The sequence below is a fragment of the Leiobunum rupestre genome, chromosome 5 (genome assembly GCF_980474605.1).
Source record: "Leiobunum rupestre chromosome 5, qqLeiRupe1.1.hap1, whole genome shotgun sequence".
Lineage (NCBI taxonomy): Eukaryota > Metazoa > Arthropoda > Arachnida > Opiliones > Sclerosomatidae > Leiobunum > Leiobunum rupestre.
In genome coordinates, this window is record NC_143388.1 from 63,348,267 (window position 1) to 63,368,817 (window position 20,551).

Consider the following 20,551-nt stretch of genomic DNA (forward strand, 5'->3'; position numbering starts at 1 on the left):
ACACGTCTTGTTACCAAAAATGGACCAAAACGGACCGAAAGTACCCTAAAAGCGACCAAAGTCGCCATTACTGGCCCTATGTACCCTAAACTGTATCTATTAGCTTTATTGTAATGTTAAACTTCCGTAGAGATTCACCTAAAAGAAAAAAAACGTGCGGTACAATTTTGGGTACATGAACCACTTACGCGCTAATGATATTAAAATGAAGTTTAAAAATATTTCCATTCTACGTCACTTTAACAACTACTTCGAATATTCCATGACGTCAAAACACTCAAATCCGTGTTTTAAATTCAAATTAACCGCGCCCCAGGAAATCCGCGCACGCGCGCTATCTCCCGCCTAGGTTATCAAGTATCATACAACTTACATAATTTCAACTTATTCCGTACGATAAAACGCAATTGAGATAAACGTATCTCACGAGTATTTCTTAAAACGTATAAGTGTCAAGCGTACTACAATGAAAGTATAATGAAGTTTAAAAATATTTCCATTCTACGTTACTTTAACAACAAATATTCCATGACGTCAAAACACTCCATGTTTCCATTTAAATTAACCGCGCCGCGAAAACCGTGCCTCCCGGGGAAGCTGCGCACGCGCGCCGCCCACGTTATCACTTTTTACATCATTTCAACCTATTCCGTATGATAAAACGCGATAAGATATACGTTCAAGTGTCTTTCGAGATAAGCGGAGATGAATAAATAAGTTGGGCCTGAACACAATATGTTGATATACGAAAAAACAAATCGTCGCGAGAAATATCATAAATACATTGACTTTTCGACGATTTTACCCCCATTTCACCCCTTAAATCCCGGATCCCGATCCCGAACCTAAACCTGAACCTGGGATCGATGGGTCGACCTCACTTTCCTTCTACTCCCTACTGCTGCTATGCAATTCAATCAGAACGCATCAAGTAAGCCTCGTTATAATCATGAACAGCACGCGTTAATTGTCGAGTGGTGTTTTGGTGAAGGTGATCGAAACGCTGCTTTATTAGACGTTTATTTTAAAGGCCCTATCCAAATAACACTCCAAATAAGCATACTGTTCGTCGTGCTGTTTGTTAAAGTGGTGAAGATGATGGTCCGCAGGGCCCGCGGAGTGCGGAGCGGGGCCCATTGAGCATTTTGCGGGGAAGCCTCTGAGTTTTCAGCTACGCTACTGGTTCGAGACTTCAATTTGTATGGAAGAGGTCAAGGAGAAGGTCCTAACAAAATCGACGTGGAAATTTATGTTCCCGCTTATTTAATAGGATTACCAAGGTCGAGCATAAGAATGGCAAGTAGTGAAAATGGAATTTCCTAGGTCACGCCTGATATGGTCAGAAGAACTTTCCAAAATCTCGTTTATCGTTGTGAGACTTGCATAGCAGCAGAATAGAAGGGGGGATTCATCGGACCGTTTTTGCAACTTTTAAACAAAAAGCATAATTTGGGTAGTACCAACTTGTTATTTTTCGGACCCCGTTATCTAGTTCCAAACACCCCTAAATTCACAGAACAAAATGTATTCATAGGTTTCAGAGTATTCTCTTCAACTTTGTCGTTGAACATTTTTGTCTACCACCTGCCGGTGAAAAAATAATTTTCCAAATCCGAGAAATATTTTCCGATTCTTCTGAAATTCACAGATTAAAGAGAACCATTACTAAGGAACATATCCTGAAAATTTAAGATTTTTAATATGAGTGGTGTTTGAGAAAAATGTCCTTGCCGAATATTTTCAGACACCCTGTATATGAAAAACTGGTGCACGATGTAAAATTTAACCATTCTCATATCTGGATTAGTTTTTTATTCACTCATCTCATAAGAATACATAGAAGGACAAAAAAATGTCTTTACAGGCAATAAAGATATTCCGCGAGGGAGGTGCCGGGCGGAAAAGTGTTCAACACCGACGCGGCATTACCCCGCTGTATCGCGATTGCTATCCGCTGAGTCACAAACGACGTGGAACGCGGCTCCCAGGTAGCTTCCCGAATTTGACGACCAATAGAATGGACCAAAGCCAAACCGTCGCGGCCGAAGGAGCCGAGACATTCTACCGCCACTGCTTGAAACAAATATCGGTGTTCAAGCCCGGAGTTCTTCGCTTTTTTCTTCGACTCAGCCTGGGTGGCGGCCCAGAGAGGGGATGCAGACGAAGACGCCAAATATGACGGAGCCAAAGGGTCAGTGCAGGTAAAGTCCCACACCAACGATTTTCCGCTGGTCCATGGAACAAGGGACATTCCATCAGGCCGCTTCCCGTCGTCGCGCGAAAGACCCGGGGGCTCCAGAATGGATGGGACACCCGCGGAAACCAGAGCACGTTTAAGAATATCATTAACGGCGCCGTGTCTGGAGAGCCGTCCGGAACTCTTCTTACAGCTCAGGCCGTGTGTCCCGTAAGAGTCAACCTGGGCACCACAATTACACGTGTGAGGCACGCAGATGCGGGCCCCCAAACGCAGACCGACCGCAATCTGAAAGGAGTCATCGTCGAGGTCGGTTCCAAGAGAAGGTGATGGAAGCGCATTCAGCCAAGAACCGGATTCGTTCGAACTAACCGAGAGAAGACGGGCTTTATCGCGATCATTGACTGCGCCATTGGAAAGTAGCTTCGCGGTACTGTCATTAACCGGTCCTTCCCATACTTTTTGATGACTCCAATGGTCTGGAGAAGGTAAAACAGCTTCCGTCAAAAGTTCTCAATGGCGAAGAGCATCGCGAAAAACCGGGTCCGGAGAAGAAGCAAAATAGGACGGAAGAATATTTTTCACTAAATCAGCGACGCTGGAGGCCGACGACAAAAACCCCGGAAGCGCGAGTTTTGAGGCATGACGAATTCCAAGGCCGCCTTTAAAAACGGAAAGTGACGATTGTTCCCAAGGAGCTTCATCCATAAGCGTATTGGTGACGTCTTGGAGTGATTTTCGAAGAGTTCCATCGAAAGACCTGAGGCCATCTTCACAAAGCCACACAGGAGCGCTGCGGAGAAGATACGACAACCTCGGAATGGCCAAAGAGTTTTTAAGCAAGAAGAAACCATGATGCGCCGAGATGTGCTCGAGGTTTCGCGCCATCACTTTTAAAGCCTCAGTCTTACGAGCTAAGCAAGAGGAAATAGCTTCAGAAGATGGTGGCGCACCGAGGAGTACGTAATTTCGTCGAGACAAAATTTTCATTCCAGGTGCTGCCGCGGCGAACATAGATTTAAAATTCGGTTCGGTAAATCCACCCGAGTTAAGAATTAAGAGCTCGCATTTCGACGGGTTTACTTCAAGGCCAATGTCTGACGAAAGCTCACGTAGAAGATGAAGATCTTTCAAGACGACATCAGGAACATCACCCAAAGACGAATCATCCAGGTACCACGTATTAAACTCTGATTGCATACGGCAAGCTACGTTCTGCACGAGAAGGCAAAAAAGTGCCGGACCCAAGGGATCACCTTGCTGGACACCCCGTTCCGAAGAAATAAGAGCTTCCCCGTAGGTAAGATGCGTCGGGGCCTTATAGCATTGCCGTAAAAACAAATACAATTCCGGATGGTCCCTGTAAACCCGCTCAAGGAGACGGTCTCGGCGGATCATGTTGAAGGCGTTCAAAAATCAATTTTTAGGAGGACCTTTGGATCTGGATGTGGATGGTTAACAAAGCGGCGAGCAGCGTGGGAAGTGGCTTCGGCTCCACCCGGAGTACCAAAGCCCAACTGCGTTGGGCGAAGAAGTGGCCCGAGCGTTGGCGCCATGTGTGTGCACCCCAACTTAGCGACAAGACTTATCATATTGTAAGTAAAAAACGAACTTATTTAAAGCGAATTGATTTTATCTATCAAGACTTGTAAAAATCCCTGAAGAAGGAGGAACAGTTCCTCCGAAACGTTGGAGTTTTTAAATAAATAAATTGTGAATTTTAAAACCGTTTTAAGTCTCTTTTCATTTAGTTTTTCACAAGGTGCTTCTCTTCACAACAAAATAACTTATAACTTATATTTTTTGGGGGTGTCAAAAAATTTCATCTAATAACCTCATTCAAACCTCCGTGATCTCACCGAAGCTAATAACAGCGGCGTCGTAGAAGGTTTCCGATATCACATACGTCACAAACAACAATATATAAAAGCGAAAATTTAGAACATTCGGTTAAAAGCACTTGTGAGATATGAAAGACGATTTAAACAAAATTAGCAATCAATTCGACGATTTACGAATCCAAAAACAAATCAATCAACATGATAGTAAAAGCGAAACGGAAGTCGTCGATGAGTCCTCGGAAACCGAAGCGTCAACTTCTACAGTTGGCGGAGCCAGAAAAAACGAAGTTGGGTAAGCAAGAAAAGAGAGCAGAAAGTTAATATTACCATAAGTAACACAATAACTATAAGTATAAGAATTTCTAGTCTGGGTCATTCCATGACAAAACGCCTGCCACAGAACACCCGACCCCTTTCGATTTTGCCCAAATTTTGTATACAGGGTTTTTTGGGCCGAGAAAAACGATTTTGACAGTTTCATAACGATCGGTTCAGCCGTTTACGAGATACAGCATACGCGTTTTTTCAAAAGTACGCCTTGACCCCCTAAATGTTTTCTACTATATCTTAAGACATAATTATCGCAAAATCACATGTAATACCTCATTTTAAAGACAATGCGCACCCTAATATGAATATTTAATCAGAGTTGTCATTTGACGTAAATGTCATTAAAATCTGGGCCTTTAAATAATTTGACCTTTGACCTTGCCCAGACACCTCAGTTGTAGGTCAACGATTTTAGCATTTTTAAAATTCCCACTATCGAATACATAATAATCACTCAAAATCTCAAAGTAATATTTGTAGTTTTTGAGATATTAATTTTTGAAATTTACCCCTCAAATTAATGAAAATGCTATTTTATACACGAAACTAGTTGACCTACTAAATAAATTAAAAATATTATTATTTTGGTAATTTTGAGTTTAGAATATCAAATACACTAATTCTTAAATTAAGTTGAGTTATTTACATATTATTTTTAGTTTTGCATGTTATCTGTAGACAGAAGACATCACTAAATTGCTTGTCCTTAGTATAGTCTGGCGTTCAATATTATTGTAGCGTATCTTACTGCACCCTAAAATGGAAATGTGCTAGATATCTCAAGAAAACCCAATATTGCTCTTAGTCATATCGATTACGTTTTTAATAACGTAAAAATGTTTTAATATCTTTTTAATATATAATAGTTATAATTGAGTAGTTAAATATATTAACAGCGATAATTGAGTAGCGAAATAGAATTTATTTAACTGTATATTCTCGAACAAAGCCCTGAAATGGATCGAAATTGTTCGTTTTGGAGAGACAGTAGTAAATGTCATTTGCAAACACTTTCGAAAACAGTTGGTATCAACAACCATCTGTCCGAGGATGAAAAATTAGTTCTTAGCAGCCGAACAGCTATACCTATGTCCAAAATAAGAAACATATGTCGTCACCATGAAGAACTGTTTATGAAAAGGTATTCAACGAGTCAAAAGAAGTGTATGAATCCTTTTGGGACTCACGACGCTGAAAGAAAGAGTGGACTAAAAACTATTTCATTGGATTTGTTCAAAAAATTAAAGTTACGAGGAATTGAAGTTATCGCTGGAAATAAGTTGTGCATCCAGTGTTTTATGTCTGCTGGAAAAAAGTAAAGGATGAACTCCAAATACAGTTGGACGTTTCAGAAGTTCACACTGCACAAGAATCACAAGAAAGTGTTATTCTTTTTCATTTAGTCAACCTTGTTCATCGGGAGATGCGATGCAAGACGACAAAGCTATAGCTTTAGTGGCAGTTAACGAAACTCTAATAAACTTGGGAGAATCTCCTGTTAAAAGAAGTAAGAAATATATTCAATTTGAAAGAATTTATATATGTATACATATATAAATACATATATTTTTTAACTTTTGTACAGAAGGTTTGTCATCTCGCCAAAAAACAATTCTAAGCAGGACTAAGTTAAACGCTGTGAACAATTCATTGAAACGCAAATTAGAAGAGTCAATGGAAATTTCTCTTGATGAAACAGACGATAATATGGTTACGGACGATGTTTTTAGAAAGCTCGAAGAACATCGATTATATGAGAATATTTTGAACGAACTGAGAGAGAAATTCAATAACTCCAAGACATCATACGGCGAAACGCTTCAGATCCTGACCTTGTCACCATTTGGAATACAACGCACAATGGAGGAATTTGGAGCACCAGAATACATGGTCAAACGAAGCAGGAATCTTAAATCTAGTCAAGGAATTCTTTCGCTACCAGAGAAACAATCGAAGGGATTAATATTGACCGAAGACGTTAAATCAAAGGTCGTTGAATTTTACGAAAATGACGATAACAGTCGTATGACACCTGGACAAAAGGAGTTTGTGTCAGTTAGAAACCACGAGACAGGTCAAAAAGAACATCATCAAAAGAGGCTTGTACTGCTGAACCTGAGAGAGCTCTATAACAAATTCAAGGAAGAGCATGATTTGACGTTAGGATTTTCGTCATTTTGTTATCTACGACCACCTTGGTGTGTATTAGCAGGTTCGTCAGGTACACATTCAGTGTGTGTCTGCACCTATCACCAAAATGTCAAGCTAATGATATCAGCTCTACCGTCTCCTTGTCCTTTAAAATGTGATATCGATTTCATGGCGCTCACCGTGTGTGACACTCAAAACAGGAATTGTATGATGAGGGTGTGCAAGGACTGTCCTGGAAAAAATGGTCTACTTGAAAATGAATATTTAACGAACCTTTTAGAAGATTTTGAAAATATAAAGTTCATGCAATGGGTGACAACTGACAGCACAAAGCTCATGACCTTGAGCGAGAGTGTTGAAACCTTTTTCGACTCTTTGGCCATTAAACTACTTGAACTAACGCGTCATCATTACACATCTAAGTCGCAATCTAATTATCTTAAAAACCTCAAAAAAACTCTAAAACCTGGTGACGTAATTGTTCTCGGTGATTTTGCGGAGAACTATTCCTTCGTAATTCAAGACGAAGCACAAGGGTTCCATTGGGACAATTCTCAAGCGACAGTGCATCCCTTCGTAATCTACTTCAGGGTAGTCGAAAACGGAGAACTTAACCACTTAAATTTTTGTATTATCAGTGATACCAGAACACATACAACCAATACTGTTCACAGTTTTTTAACTTATCTAATTCCAAATATAAAAACACATGTTCCTAATGTTAGAAAGCTAATTTATTTTACGGATGGATGTGCTGGACAGTATAAAAACAAATACAACTTTTCTAATCTCTGTTGCCACAAACAAGATTTTGGTTTGGACGCTGAATGGCATTTTTTTGCCACATCTCATGGCAAGGGACCTTGTGACGGAATTGGCGGAACAGTGAAGCGTAAAACAGCAAGAGTCAGTCTTCAGCGACCAGTGACTGGACAGATTTTGACTCCAACAGATATGTTTAATTTCTGCCTATCAAACTTCGAAAATATCAAGTTCATCTATGTTAAAAACGAAGAAATTGAGCGACAAAAGGAACTTTTAAAAGAAAGGTTTTCTAAAGCCATAACAGTAAAAGGAACTCGAGGGTTTCATAAATTCGTTCCGAAATCGTTAAATGAAATCATGGTTTCTCCGTTATCTAATGACGATTCGCTAACCACAGTTAAGGTTTCGACTTTAGAATTGTCAGATACTCGAAATCAAGAGGCTGAAAACTTTAAAGTGGGAAATTTGGTAGCCAGCGTCTACAAAGGCCAACTTTACGTTGGATTAATTGAGGAAGTATCAGAAGAGTTTGGAGACTTCTTTGTAAACTTTTTGCGTCCCCCTGGTATTTCGGACAAATACACATGGCCCAGAAGGATCGATAGCAGTTGGGTGTCAAGTGAAAATGTTCTATGTGCAATTGAAATTCTTGTAGGTTTACCAAATTCGAAAGGCTATCAAATCAAAGAACACGATAAAAATAAAATTACCAAAGCCTTTTCCATGTATAAAGAAGTTTAAGCTGTTTTGTGTAAATAAAAAATTAATTGGTGTGTAAACTATAAAAATAAATGGTTTTGGTATTTCATTTTGTGTGTGGTGGGGTAAATTTCAAAAATTAATATCTCGAAAACTACAAATATTACTTTGAGATTTTGAGTGATTATTATGTATTCGATAGTGGGAATTTTAAAAATGCTAAAATCGTTGACCTACGACTGAGGTGTCTGGGCAAGGTCAAAGGTCAAATTATTTAAAGGCCCAGATTTTAATGACATTTACGTCAAATGACAACTCTGATTAAATATTCATATTAGGGTGCGCATTGTCTTTAAAATGAGGTATTACATGTGATTTTGCAATAATTATGTCATAAGATATACTAGAAAACATTTAGGGGGTCAAGGCGAACTTTTGAAAAAACGCGTATGCTGTATCTCGTAAACGGCTGAACCGATCGTTATGAAACTGTCAAAATCGTTTTCCTAGGCCCAAAAAACCTTGTATACAAAATTTTGGCGAAATCGAAAGGGGTCGGGTGTTAAAATTAAAAAAAACTAGGTCGTTTTGTCATGGAATGACCCGTCTCTCAATGATAATTTTTTTATGATAGTCTGTCAAATACCATAGAAATCAAAACATCCTAGAACTGATATTTCTAAGCAAGTTCAATCGAAATATATTTTTAACTTAATTTTTATTTTGAAGGTAGTGCTGTTTGAGTTTGAGACCCAAACGCGTTTTGATCATATATAATGCCGTTTATATTTTCGACGAATTACCGGTTAAGAATACTCAAATTACGCAATCACAACGCGACAGACTAATCAGACATCGTTCACTGTCTTGTGTTTATTATGTTACTTATGATATTACCAATATACAAAGCTGCGTTTACGCTAGTGACGTTTAGCTTGTGCCCACACCATTAGCAAAAGACCGATTTTTTATCAATATTATTGACATCAGATTATAGTGTTTATATACCCCCAGTTCCGCTAGGCACTACTGGGGGTACCACAAGTTATACAAACTAGTTTGTATCAAGAATGTATATGTCGAGATTATTTTTAGCGTTTCTCTAATTCCACCCGTTGGGCCCCCCGGTATGCTCCTCCGCTTTAATAAAATCAAATAATATTGCAATCTCATTGGTTCTTAAAAATTACGATTTTCGACGCGATTAACGCTGCAGCGAGGACGCAAAAAGTAAGACCGCCTCCTTTTTCCCTTCCCCTCTTAGCGTGACGGGGTTAGGGGCTCAACGTGTCCGTCGATTGTCTCGACATATTCATTCTCCCTGAGTATAAATAAATACATTCTTGTTTGTATCTATTCACGCATGTTCATCATCACGCATCCCGCAATTTATTTTTATTATTTAAAAAGTAAAACCACAGCACAAGGAGCATGTATAAATCCTGTAAAAAGGGGTAAAGGAATAAAACCTCTAAAACGGCGTGTAAAAATAAAAACAATAAAAATAACTAGCATCAACCTGGACAAATATCCCCGAAGTTGCTAGTTATGAAACGCATAACATTATCGAAAACAACCATCTTTTCTGTGAGCTTCATATCTCCGAGGTTGCCCCTAGGGACCAGATGGAGAGTGAGAGGACAATTACCTAAGTAGTGCTCAGAATTGCCTGTATCTGACCCACAAACACAGGCAGCACATGTCCTAAGCCATGCAAGTAGCTAGGAAATTTGCCGTGACCACTAAGAATCTGCGTTGAGAAGTGGTTAGGGTTGATCGCATTGTCGCCCACGTTTGGAATAAAATTCCTTGTAACATTGCCTTTATCACTGGCGCTCCAACTACTCTGCCAATGCCTCTTGGTAATGCCCCTCAAAATACTTTTTATACTACCCTTGTCGGGTTTAATAGAATGGATCACCTGATTTGTTAATGCGCTCTTGGCCAACGCATCCGCTCTCTCGTTACCTAGAATACCACTGTGTGCCTTAACCCAATTAAGGGTGATTCTAGCACCGTGATTATTAATCAACTCCCTAATGTTAGCACACATTCCATTAGGGTTGGAAGGATTTCCAATGGCTCGTAGAGAAGATAAACTATCACTAAAGATAGTTACCTCTTCATCGTGGGGTCGCTCCCTAGCGAACCACTTAATGCTCTCCAATATGGAGTAAAGCTCAATGTAATAAATACTAGGAGTATAACTCATGTCTTAACGAAATGTCTTTGACACGAGTTCCAATCTATTATAGAAGACCACAAATGCCGCAGAAGCGGCATTCTCCAATAGCGAACCATCGGGGAAGATCTCTAAACCTGCATTAGTGGGAAGAGCGTCCCCACTTGAAATCTCTACACGAGAGGCTGGGTGCCTTGCCCAAGGGTCGCCCGGGTAAAGAAAATTTCCACCTACTACATTGTAGTCATAGTGTTTAGCGCACATCTGTTGGTAAAAGGACCTAAAGATGGTTGCTTCCTCACTTACAACGCTTTCTATCGGGGTTAAGTTGGTAATTACCAATATCGCATCGGTAGATATTGTACGATATGCACAACAAACTCGAAGTGCCGCAATCCGTTGGATTGACCTGAGCTTTCGAACCATCAAAGAGTTATCAGTCTCGCGCCACCATGCGCCAGCGCCGTAAGTGACAATACGCTCAATGCATCCTTTGTATACCACTCTCAAGGCTCTATAATCCAGACGCCACTCAACCTTTGCAAAACAAGCAATGGACCGAACGAGACGAGTAACCTTATTCTTTATCTCCTCTAAGTGAGGCAAGAAGCATAACGTTTGATCCAAGGTAACGCCCAAAACCTTGACGGTCTTGACATTAAGGATTCTCTCATTACTAAGAGAAAAAATAGGAAGCCGATTCATCACCTTTGTTTTCGCAAAGGTGATTGCAACAGTTTTCCTAGCGCAGAACTTCAATTTATAATTGAACTCCACTGATTGAGAGTATCCATAACTTCGTTATCAAGAACCTCAAGGCCCTGCCTCGAGGAACTCCAAACCATCGCCTGCAGGTCATCTGCAAAGGCCTGAATAGCACTCGCAGCCGGGTAAACCCGACTCAGAGCGCCATCCATGACTAAATTGAAGAGAAGAGGTCCGCTACAAGAACCCTGTGGACACCCCTTGCTAAGTGACTTACTAAGAACACTACCGCCTATATCAATCGAAGCAATTCTGTTACTTAAGAACATTTGGATAAATAATACAAGTTCTTAGGACAAGCAACCTGCCAGAGTCTTGATAGGACCCCCGGAACCCAGACATTGTCAAAGGCCCCCTCTATATCTAGGGAGATTAGACTGGTGTGCAGACCACTCTCTTTGTTATGCTTAACACATTCGACGATGTTATAAAGAGCATGCGTCGTGGAGCGGCCATGTTTGAACCCATATTGGGCTGAATTCATGAGACCTCTCTTATGAAGAGAGAAGTACAGTCTTCTTGATAAGAGTTTATCAAGAACCTTACCTCGGTCGGTACGATCGAGCGTTCCGCCTATCCCTCACTTATAGATCAATGCAATCCTTGCCACTTTCCAAATTTTTGGGAAGTGCCCAAGAGTCAAACATGAATTGTAGAGGCGCACGAAAACCAAGGGACAGACCAAGAACATAATCTTAAAGAATTCGATAGTAATGCCATCAAAACCCGGGGCCTTACCCCTTTTGAGGAATCAATGACATTAAGTACTTCCTCTTCTTTAAAATCTATGTCGTCTGACTCGACGTACGGTGCTTCGACTGACTCTCTGATTTCCTTGTGTACTTCAAGGTCATCAGCCTGCGAGTCGTCTAAAAAAAGAGAATTCAGAATAGTTTCATATGTTTCGGTAAGTCCCTCTCGTTCCACACAGGAGACAGCATCTTTACGTTTGGCCTTGAAAGTTGCCAATTTATAAGGAAGGGAGTAAGGATCCTCCTTCGACACAGAAGAGCAGAAGTCCCTCAAAGACTCCAACTTAGAAGAAATGATAAGGCTCTTGTACTCTCTCTGGAGAGTCAAGAATTCATGTTTGTAGCGTTCTCTTACCAAGGGATCCCTAGCCACCTGCATACGTTTTCGCGCAGTGCGTACTAAATTTCGCTTTATGCCAAGACCCTCGTTCCACCAAGGAGCCGAGTTATATGTCTTGGCATAGGCATTACGCTTCCTACTACCCTCACATGCATTATGGAAAATTTCCTCAATAGAGGATGCAATATTATTGACAGGCAAAATATGGCCACCCGTTAGCATGGCAAAATTTTTCATTCTAAGATCCCATGCAGAACAATATAAAATGTTTTTGCACCGGGCCAAATAGATAATTTGATATATTTGCATCATATTTAAGACTTCAATATACATGTTTTTCAGAGTGTTGGGCCTGCAAAAAACCGGGTCATTTAAAAAAAACTGCAGAACAAATAGGTATGGAGGAAAAATCTATCGCCGCCAGTACAAGCCGTCAGGAAGTCGTAAAACAAAAGTAGATATAGAAAAGAGGCAACTAATCTCAAAAATGTTGAACTATTTAAAATAAACCGTGTAAATTGAAATAATTTTTTTTGCATACAAAATGTAGTAAAGTACCTGCTATGCACATGCCTTTAAAGGCATAATGAAATGGTAAAATAACCTAATTTGTACAGAAATGTAGATGAAAATAGGTAAAAATTAATATAATTAATATTTACATTATTTTATAGACTAAAACTAATCTTTAATTTATTAAACTCATCGTGTAAAACTTGCCAAGTACAGAAGAAATCTTAATCTGCGGCTTGGGCGTGGGAAGTACAGAGCGTGGTTTTCTGGCAATCAAAAACACGGGGGCTCGAGCCTATCTCCGGCCCGAGCCGTTTTTATTATAATCTTATGTATGCAAATTTAACGAAGTTTTTCTCCTTTTCTCTAAATTTCATTAAGATATAGTTGATTCACTAGTTAGAATAGTTTTGTCTAAAAATATAAGCGGGATAACACTAGGCTTTTGAACTTAAACCCAGATTTTAACCAGGCAACTAAAACCACTAAATGCACTAGAACGTCAACAACAGTGTGGAAGTGAGCAGGCGCGGCTCCACAAAGTTTTGTTTCGGGGGACGCTCCTTTAAAAAGATCGTGTGTGGCTTTATCCCCCCTACTATTTGTAAGACAACGCTTGGTTATCACAATATAACACGCGTTTAAACATTAAATATATTACCTACAATTAATATAGTAAGCATATATAGGTTATAACTAAAATACCATATGCGACTTGTTTTTTTCTAAAAAGTAACATCTTATTCTTAAGGGGAATCCTTTTGAATCCAGGCTTAATATGGGCCAAAGCCATACGCCACTCAAAGTGGGATGACTCTCCAGGCTTAATATCGGCAAAAGCCACACGCCACCGAAAGTGGGGTGACTCTCCAGGCTTAATATGGGCCAAAGCCACACGCCACGGAAAGTGGGGTGACTCTCCAGGCTTAATATCGGGCAAAGCCACACGCCACTGAAAATGGGGTGACTCTCCAGGATTAATATGGGCCAAAGCAACACGCCACTGAAAGTGGTGTGACTCTCCAGACTTAATATCGGCCAAAGTCATGCACCACTGAAAGTGGGGTGACTCTCCAGACCTAATATCGGCCAAAGCCATGCACCATTGAAAGTGGGGTGACTCTCCAGACTTAATATCGGGCAAAGCCATACACCACTGAAAGTGGGATAACTCTCCAGGCTTAATATCGGCCAAGGCCATACACCACTGAAAGTGAGATAACTCTCCTGGCATAATATCGGCCAAAGCCATACACCACTGAAAGTGGGATAACTCTCCAGGCTTAATATCGGCCAAAGCCATACACCTCTGAAAGTGGGATAACTCTCCAGGCTTAATATCGGCCAAGGCCATACACCACTGAAAGTGGGATAACTCTCCAGGCTTAATATCGGTCAAAGCCATACACCACTGAAACTGGGATAACTCTCCAGGCTTAATATCGGGCAAGGCCATACACCACTGAAAGTGGGATAACTCTCCAAACTTAATATCAGCCAAAGCCATACACCACTGAAAGTGGGATAACTCTCCAGGCTTAATATCGGCCAAGGCCATACACCACTGAAAGTGGGATAACTCTCCAGGCTTAATATCGGCCAAAGCCATACACCACTGAAAGTGGGATAACTCTCCAGGCTTAATATTGGCCAAAGCCATACAACACTGATTGTGGGGTGACTCTCCAGACTTAATATCGGCCAAAGCCATACACAACTGAAAGTGGGATGACTCTCCAGGCTTAATATTGGCCAAAGCCATACAACACTGAAAGTGGGGTGACTCTCCAGACTTAATATCGGCCAAAGCCATACACAACTGAAAGTGGGATGACTCTACAGGCTTAAAAGAATCAAGGTCGTTTCCAAAAGTCTTAGGTGAAAATCAATTAACACCTCTTATCATCCTTTCCACTGTACATACCGCCACGTAGCGGTAAACGTGAGAAACTAATAAACCGTTGGAATAAGTCTGATAAGCAGACCTCCTTCTCAAAGTACTAAACTAATTAATTTCCCAGTTTGACCTGAGAATCAAGTGTTGCAACTAACCCTTTTTAAAAATACATATACCTTTGTGATACGAAAAGTACGATTCCCTATAACAAGCTTCATAACGATCTTGAAAAGCTTCATTTCCAAAAGCCAAATCTAATTGGCAGTGGTAGTCGGTGGAATAATTGTTCTCGAGCCTGGCAAAAGCGACATTCCAATTGGTTCAAAAAACTTCGTTAGCGCCGGCTTACATTTCAAAAAGTTTATATTAAAGTCCCCAACAACAACTGTTGGAAATAAGGAATCGTACTTGCTATCAAATAAAGGATTGAAATCTTCAAAAACAGCGTTTAAACTCGCTCCGGGAGACTTGTATAACAGTATTAAAGCAATTGGCTCATTATCAATTGAAACATTCAACCAACAACGCTCTACATGAGCATTCCGAAAAGGTCTGTCTTTCCGTAGAACTCGTCCATCAAACTTATGTAAAGTGTTTTTAGCCGACTCCTTTAAATAAATAGACGAGCCGAAAGGCGAGCCGTACTTGGTAAAGATATAGCACCTACTTCTCTAAAAGACGGCACACTCATGCTATCACTCTTTTTTCCACGTCTCAACGAAACATAATAATTCACTCTCTAATATTACATTATCAGCTAAAATATTGGCTAAATGACCATTTAGGGATTGCACGTTATGAATATAAATACACACCTTCCTTTCTAAAAAGGGCAAAGGTATACGTTTATACTAAATTTACAAAATTATTGCACGACGGATACTTCATGGTTCAATATTTTATTAAAATTAAAGGTTTACGCTAGCTTTCGGGTCGAAACCCCTCTTCAGGCGTTCTGTTTACAATGATTCTAAAATCTAAATTCAATTTACATTTCTCTTATCAGTGTATATTTTTTAATTTTAAATTTAAATTTTTAATTTTTAAAAACATTTAGTTTTTTAAAATTAGTATTTTTTTAAAAAATTTTAAATTTTTATTTTTATTTTAAAACACCCCAATTGTTTATACTAATTTTTCCTTTATCTAAATTTAATTGTCCTAGGTTTTTTATAGCTATTGCTTCTTTAAATTGTCTTTTATAATATTGTGGTTCTTTAGTTATAATTTCCACTTCGTCAAACTTTATGTCGTGTCCTTTTGTTTTCCAAACGTGGTTCGCGATTCCGTTGTGTTGTTCTCCTAATTTTATACATTTTTTATGGTCTTTTATTCTTACTGCTAATTTTCGTTTCGTTTCGCCTATGTATGACATATTACAATCACATGATATTTTGTAGACAACACCGGTTTCATTGTTTTTATCGATTTTAGGTCTATTTTTAATTAAGGTGGAAGCTAGAGTTTCCGACCTTTTGCTTTTTAAGTTAATGTTAATATTTTTTAATTGTCTATTTGTTTTTTCAGTTATGCCTTTTTTATATGGTAGACTTAAATTATTTACAATTTTTTCATTTTTACGTTCTAACAATTCACGTTTTACAATATGCGAATTAAAAATGTCATCAATCAAATTTTTAGGATAATTACATTTTTGTAATTGGTTAGAAAATATTTCTTTATCTTTTAATGGTTCATCTGAAATGGTTTCTATCTTATGTTTTAAACTTTTTAGTTTCGCGTAGTCTTTTGAGCTCCAATTCAATGACATCGTTTTTATGGGTATTTGGAACTTGGAATTTACCGTTAATATACAAACCAGAAGCGGTTTTTGCTCTACTACAAGCAACGTACAAGTGAGCCTTTGCCAACTTTTTCGAAGGCTTACAGTGCACTACCACCAAGGAGTACGTACCGCCTTGGCTTTTGTGTATAGTAATGGCTTCGGATATAACGAGAGGAAATTGTTTCCTAGTCACCGAAATGTTTTGTTGCTTCCATTTTCTCGAAAACGTTTTGGTCAATTTCTCCACGGGTGTCCACAACCTGCTAAAATCATTAACATTATACAAGCCATAATTTCTTTGTCTTAAATTTTTACCGACATTTTTGTCCCCAAATTCCACCCAAATCCGAAACGGAAATTGGATTCCGGTTCTATTCATGCCATACTCTATTTTCCTTAACCACCCCGTTGCGCCATTCGTCAGTCCGTCTGAGGTGTCAACGTTGTTAGTCATCATATTTCTTACATCGCAAGCTAAAATTAAGTCCTTCGGAAGACCATATGTATCGGACGTCGCTAGTGTTTCAATTTGCGTTAAAATATCATTTTTAACTTTGGGACTTACATCTCCGTTGACAACATCGACTGCAGACGAAAACGCTTTTTCAGTCTCCATCCTAGAAAGTTTCACCGAGTTGAACTGATTTACTTCAACATTGGTGGCGAAAAGATGTATCGCATCAACAGGAGGCGTACGTTTAGTACACACTTCTAAACTATTGAAAAGATTTACGTCGAACGAAGTCATCTGACCAACTGCCATTCTGTTTAACGCTCCCGCAAATATTTTATTGTCTTTCTGTCTCATAATTTCATCTAATTCGGAAAATTGGAAATGATCCCAAATAGGATTATCGATCAGTGAAGTGTATACATTATCAAACTAATTTTGACTTTGATATGCAAAAGAATCGCACACCGGTCGAAGCTGATTAAAATCGCCCACAAGTAAAACGGACACGCCACCAAAATAGTCTGGGCATCCCATAATTTCCTGCAATCTAGCGTTTACTGGATGAAAGACTTTTGACCCTACCATTGATATTTCATCGATTATTAATAATTTCAATTGATCATAGAGCAGCCTACACTTGTGCAGAGTTTCACTTTCTAACCTTGAGATATTTCCTGCAAAATTGACTAACAGGTAGGCTAAATGTACTATGTAAAGTTCCACCACCAATATTAAAAGCCGCTTTTCTCGTAGGAGCACATCTAATAACCTTCGCTTCTAATGGAATTAGACCATGGTTGTTTGTTATAAAATCTAGTAACTGCCAACACCGGCCCCTCCCGTTACAAACAGACGTAAAGGAGTTTCCTTCGTTTTTACATGGAACAGGACCTGGTAAAAAATATCCCTTTGTTTGGAATTTAACTTTTTAAGAATATCAAAATATTCTGAATCGTCCACTAAAGTAACTGAGGGTAAAACGGTTCTGTCAGCATTATCATCAACAACCTCCCTATTGATGTTACCCACAGCATCACTAGGAAATCGGGATCGACCGCTAATTTATCCCCTTCATTTTGGTGTTCTAATTCCTGTTGAATATTAGTCAAATCGGGTTCAACTAATTCATTCTCAAAATCCTCTAAAGCCTTCTCAAATGCTAACTCGTCGAACTCATTGTTAAATTCCTTTCTTACTTCGTTAATATTTTCTACATTAACCTCATACTCTGTTAAAATCCTTCCCTAAAATATCCTCATTTTCATCACGCCAAGGCAAAAATAACATTATTTGCTCCCGATAAAAGTTATTCGGATCTTTAATTAAACTAAAATTTCTGTGGTGAATAATTTTAGGCCGACCACGTTTTCTAACAAAACCAGAATCACCTTTTAACTTCAGCCAGCTTCCAGACGATTCGCCATCGCAACTACCGTCAACGTCATCATCGTGAATTTGGGTAGGTGAAGATCTTCGATTCTTGGCATATTCATACCAACCGGCAAACTGCGCTAACGTTACAGCCTCCATAACATCTGGCCTGTGTACATAATGGTCCAACAAACCACTGGAAAACACATCAATACTGTCCTCGGACAACTCACGAAGCTCCGTACCGGTTTTAAGAATGCGCACACGATCTTGTGGCAAATTCGTGTTAATGATAATACAAGATCTACTACTTCTTGATACGGGAATTTGTAAACTACTATAAGCAGTTTCCTGCGGGCTTACCTCGTGCGCATTTAAAAACTTATAAGCTATAATTTTTGACTCAATATTGATTGGCACATTCCCTTTAATTCCTCTTTGTCGATCACATCCCAACCTTTTAATTTGCATAACGGTATTCTTGGTGATATCATCCTTTCTTCTAAATTCGAGATATCAACTAACACGTCTGGAATGGAGTGAAACACAAACCATTTTCGGAGCTAAATTTTGGTACTTGTTTTTTCTTTACGGCCAAATTGCAAGCGCTGCACAGAAAAAGCAATTCAGCCAGCTCGCGTGGTTGGATATTAGGTACAGACAAAAAAAACATTGGATTTCAAACAACTTCCAGATGACCTAAAAAAAGATTTGAACAGCCTTCGCATTTCCAAGTCGGTGCTTCTTTGATAGCCTTAAAATAAAGATTCTCAATTTACAATGAGCTAGCCCTCCTTTCTGCCGCAGAAACCCGGTTAGCAGATCGTTCCGTAATGCTATGTGCAATGTTCTGACGCCTAGCAACCATCGCTCGTTGGTTTTGAACACGTTCCGCCTCAACGTATTCGGAGTCTTGACGCTTATCACCCATCGCTTGTTGGTTTTGAACACGTTCCGCCTCAACGTATTCGTAGTCTTGACGCTTGGCAGCCATCGCTTGTTGCTTTCGAACACGTTCCGCCTCAACGTATTCGGAGTCTTGACGCTTATCAGCCATCGCTTGTTGGTTTTGAACACGTTCCGCCCCAACGTATTCGTAGTCTTGACGCTTAGCAGCCATCGCTTGTTGCTTTTGAACACGTTCCGCCTCAACGTATTAGTAGTCTTGACGCTTAGCAGCCATCGCTTGTCGGTTTCGGGCCCGCTAAGCCTCAACGTATTCAAAGTCTTGACGCATAGCAGCCTTCGCTGGTCGGTTTCGAGCGCGCTCAGCCTCAACGTGTTTGGAGTTCTGACGCTTGGCAGCCTTCACTTGTCTATTTCGGGCCAGTTCCGCCTCAACGTATTCGGAGTCTTGACGCTTAACAGAATTCGCTTGTTGGTTTCGGGCCCACTCAGCCTCAAGGCTGCCAAGCGTCAGGATTATGAACAATCCTGACGCTTGGCAGCCTTCGCGTTTCTATTACGGGCCAGTTCCGCCTCAACGTATTTGGAAATCTGACGATTAGCAGCCCTCACTACTTGACCGCGAACACTTTCGGCTCTATTGCAATCTTCCGAGCTTTGCCTTTTCATATCAGCTTCCATCTCGGTTTCACGAATTATTTCATCCTGCCCTTTCACTGTCATAGCATTTGCTTCCATCTGACGTAACTCTTCATTGACAACAGGAACTACCACAGGGAGATTCCCCACGGATCTATGACCAGACAACCAACCATCATTTTCATCTGCACCTAAATTATTATTCGGGGTGTTAGACGCATTCGCTATTTTCTGAGCTGCTAAAAATTTCCTCCTTTCATTTTCCTTCCTCCGAAACTCGGGATCCACCCTCCGTTCTCTCATCCTGTCTCTAGCTTTAAGCTTTCTTAGTTCCTCTTTAGATAAACCCTCGTCTCCAGCCATCTAATATCCAAATTCCCAACTCTTATATAAAAAGCACTACACACAATTCAATAAAAAAAAACCTTTTGACGTAAAACAACTCCCAAATAACAACACAGAAAACCCACTTTAAAATATATCACCAGAAATATAATAATTTAAAGCCAACAATACCGCCCAAAAGCAAAACACAATCAAACAATTAATATACAAAAACCCAATCGACCAAACTTCGGAGCAAAAATAACGATTGGGAAAATTATATAACAACAATACAATCAATCAAAATAAGAGCAAAAATAATTAATAGAAAAATATTTAATAGAAAAATTTATAATAACCACCCAATCGATCAGGCTTCAGAGTAAAAATAATTAACAGGTAGAAAATTTATAATAACCACCCAATCGATCAGGGTTCAGAGCAAAAATAATTAATAGGTAGAATAATTTATAATAACCACCCAATCGATCAGGCTTCAGAGCAAAAATAATTAATAAGTAGAAAAATTTATAATAAGCACCCAATCGATCAGGCTTTAAAGCAAAAATAATTAATGGTAGAAAAATGTATAATAACCACCCAATCGATCAGGCTTCAGGGCAAAAATAATTTTAGGTA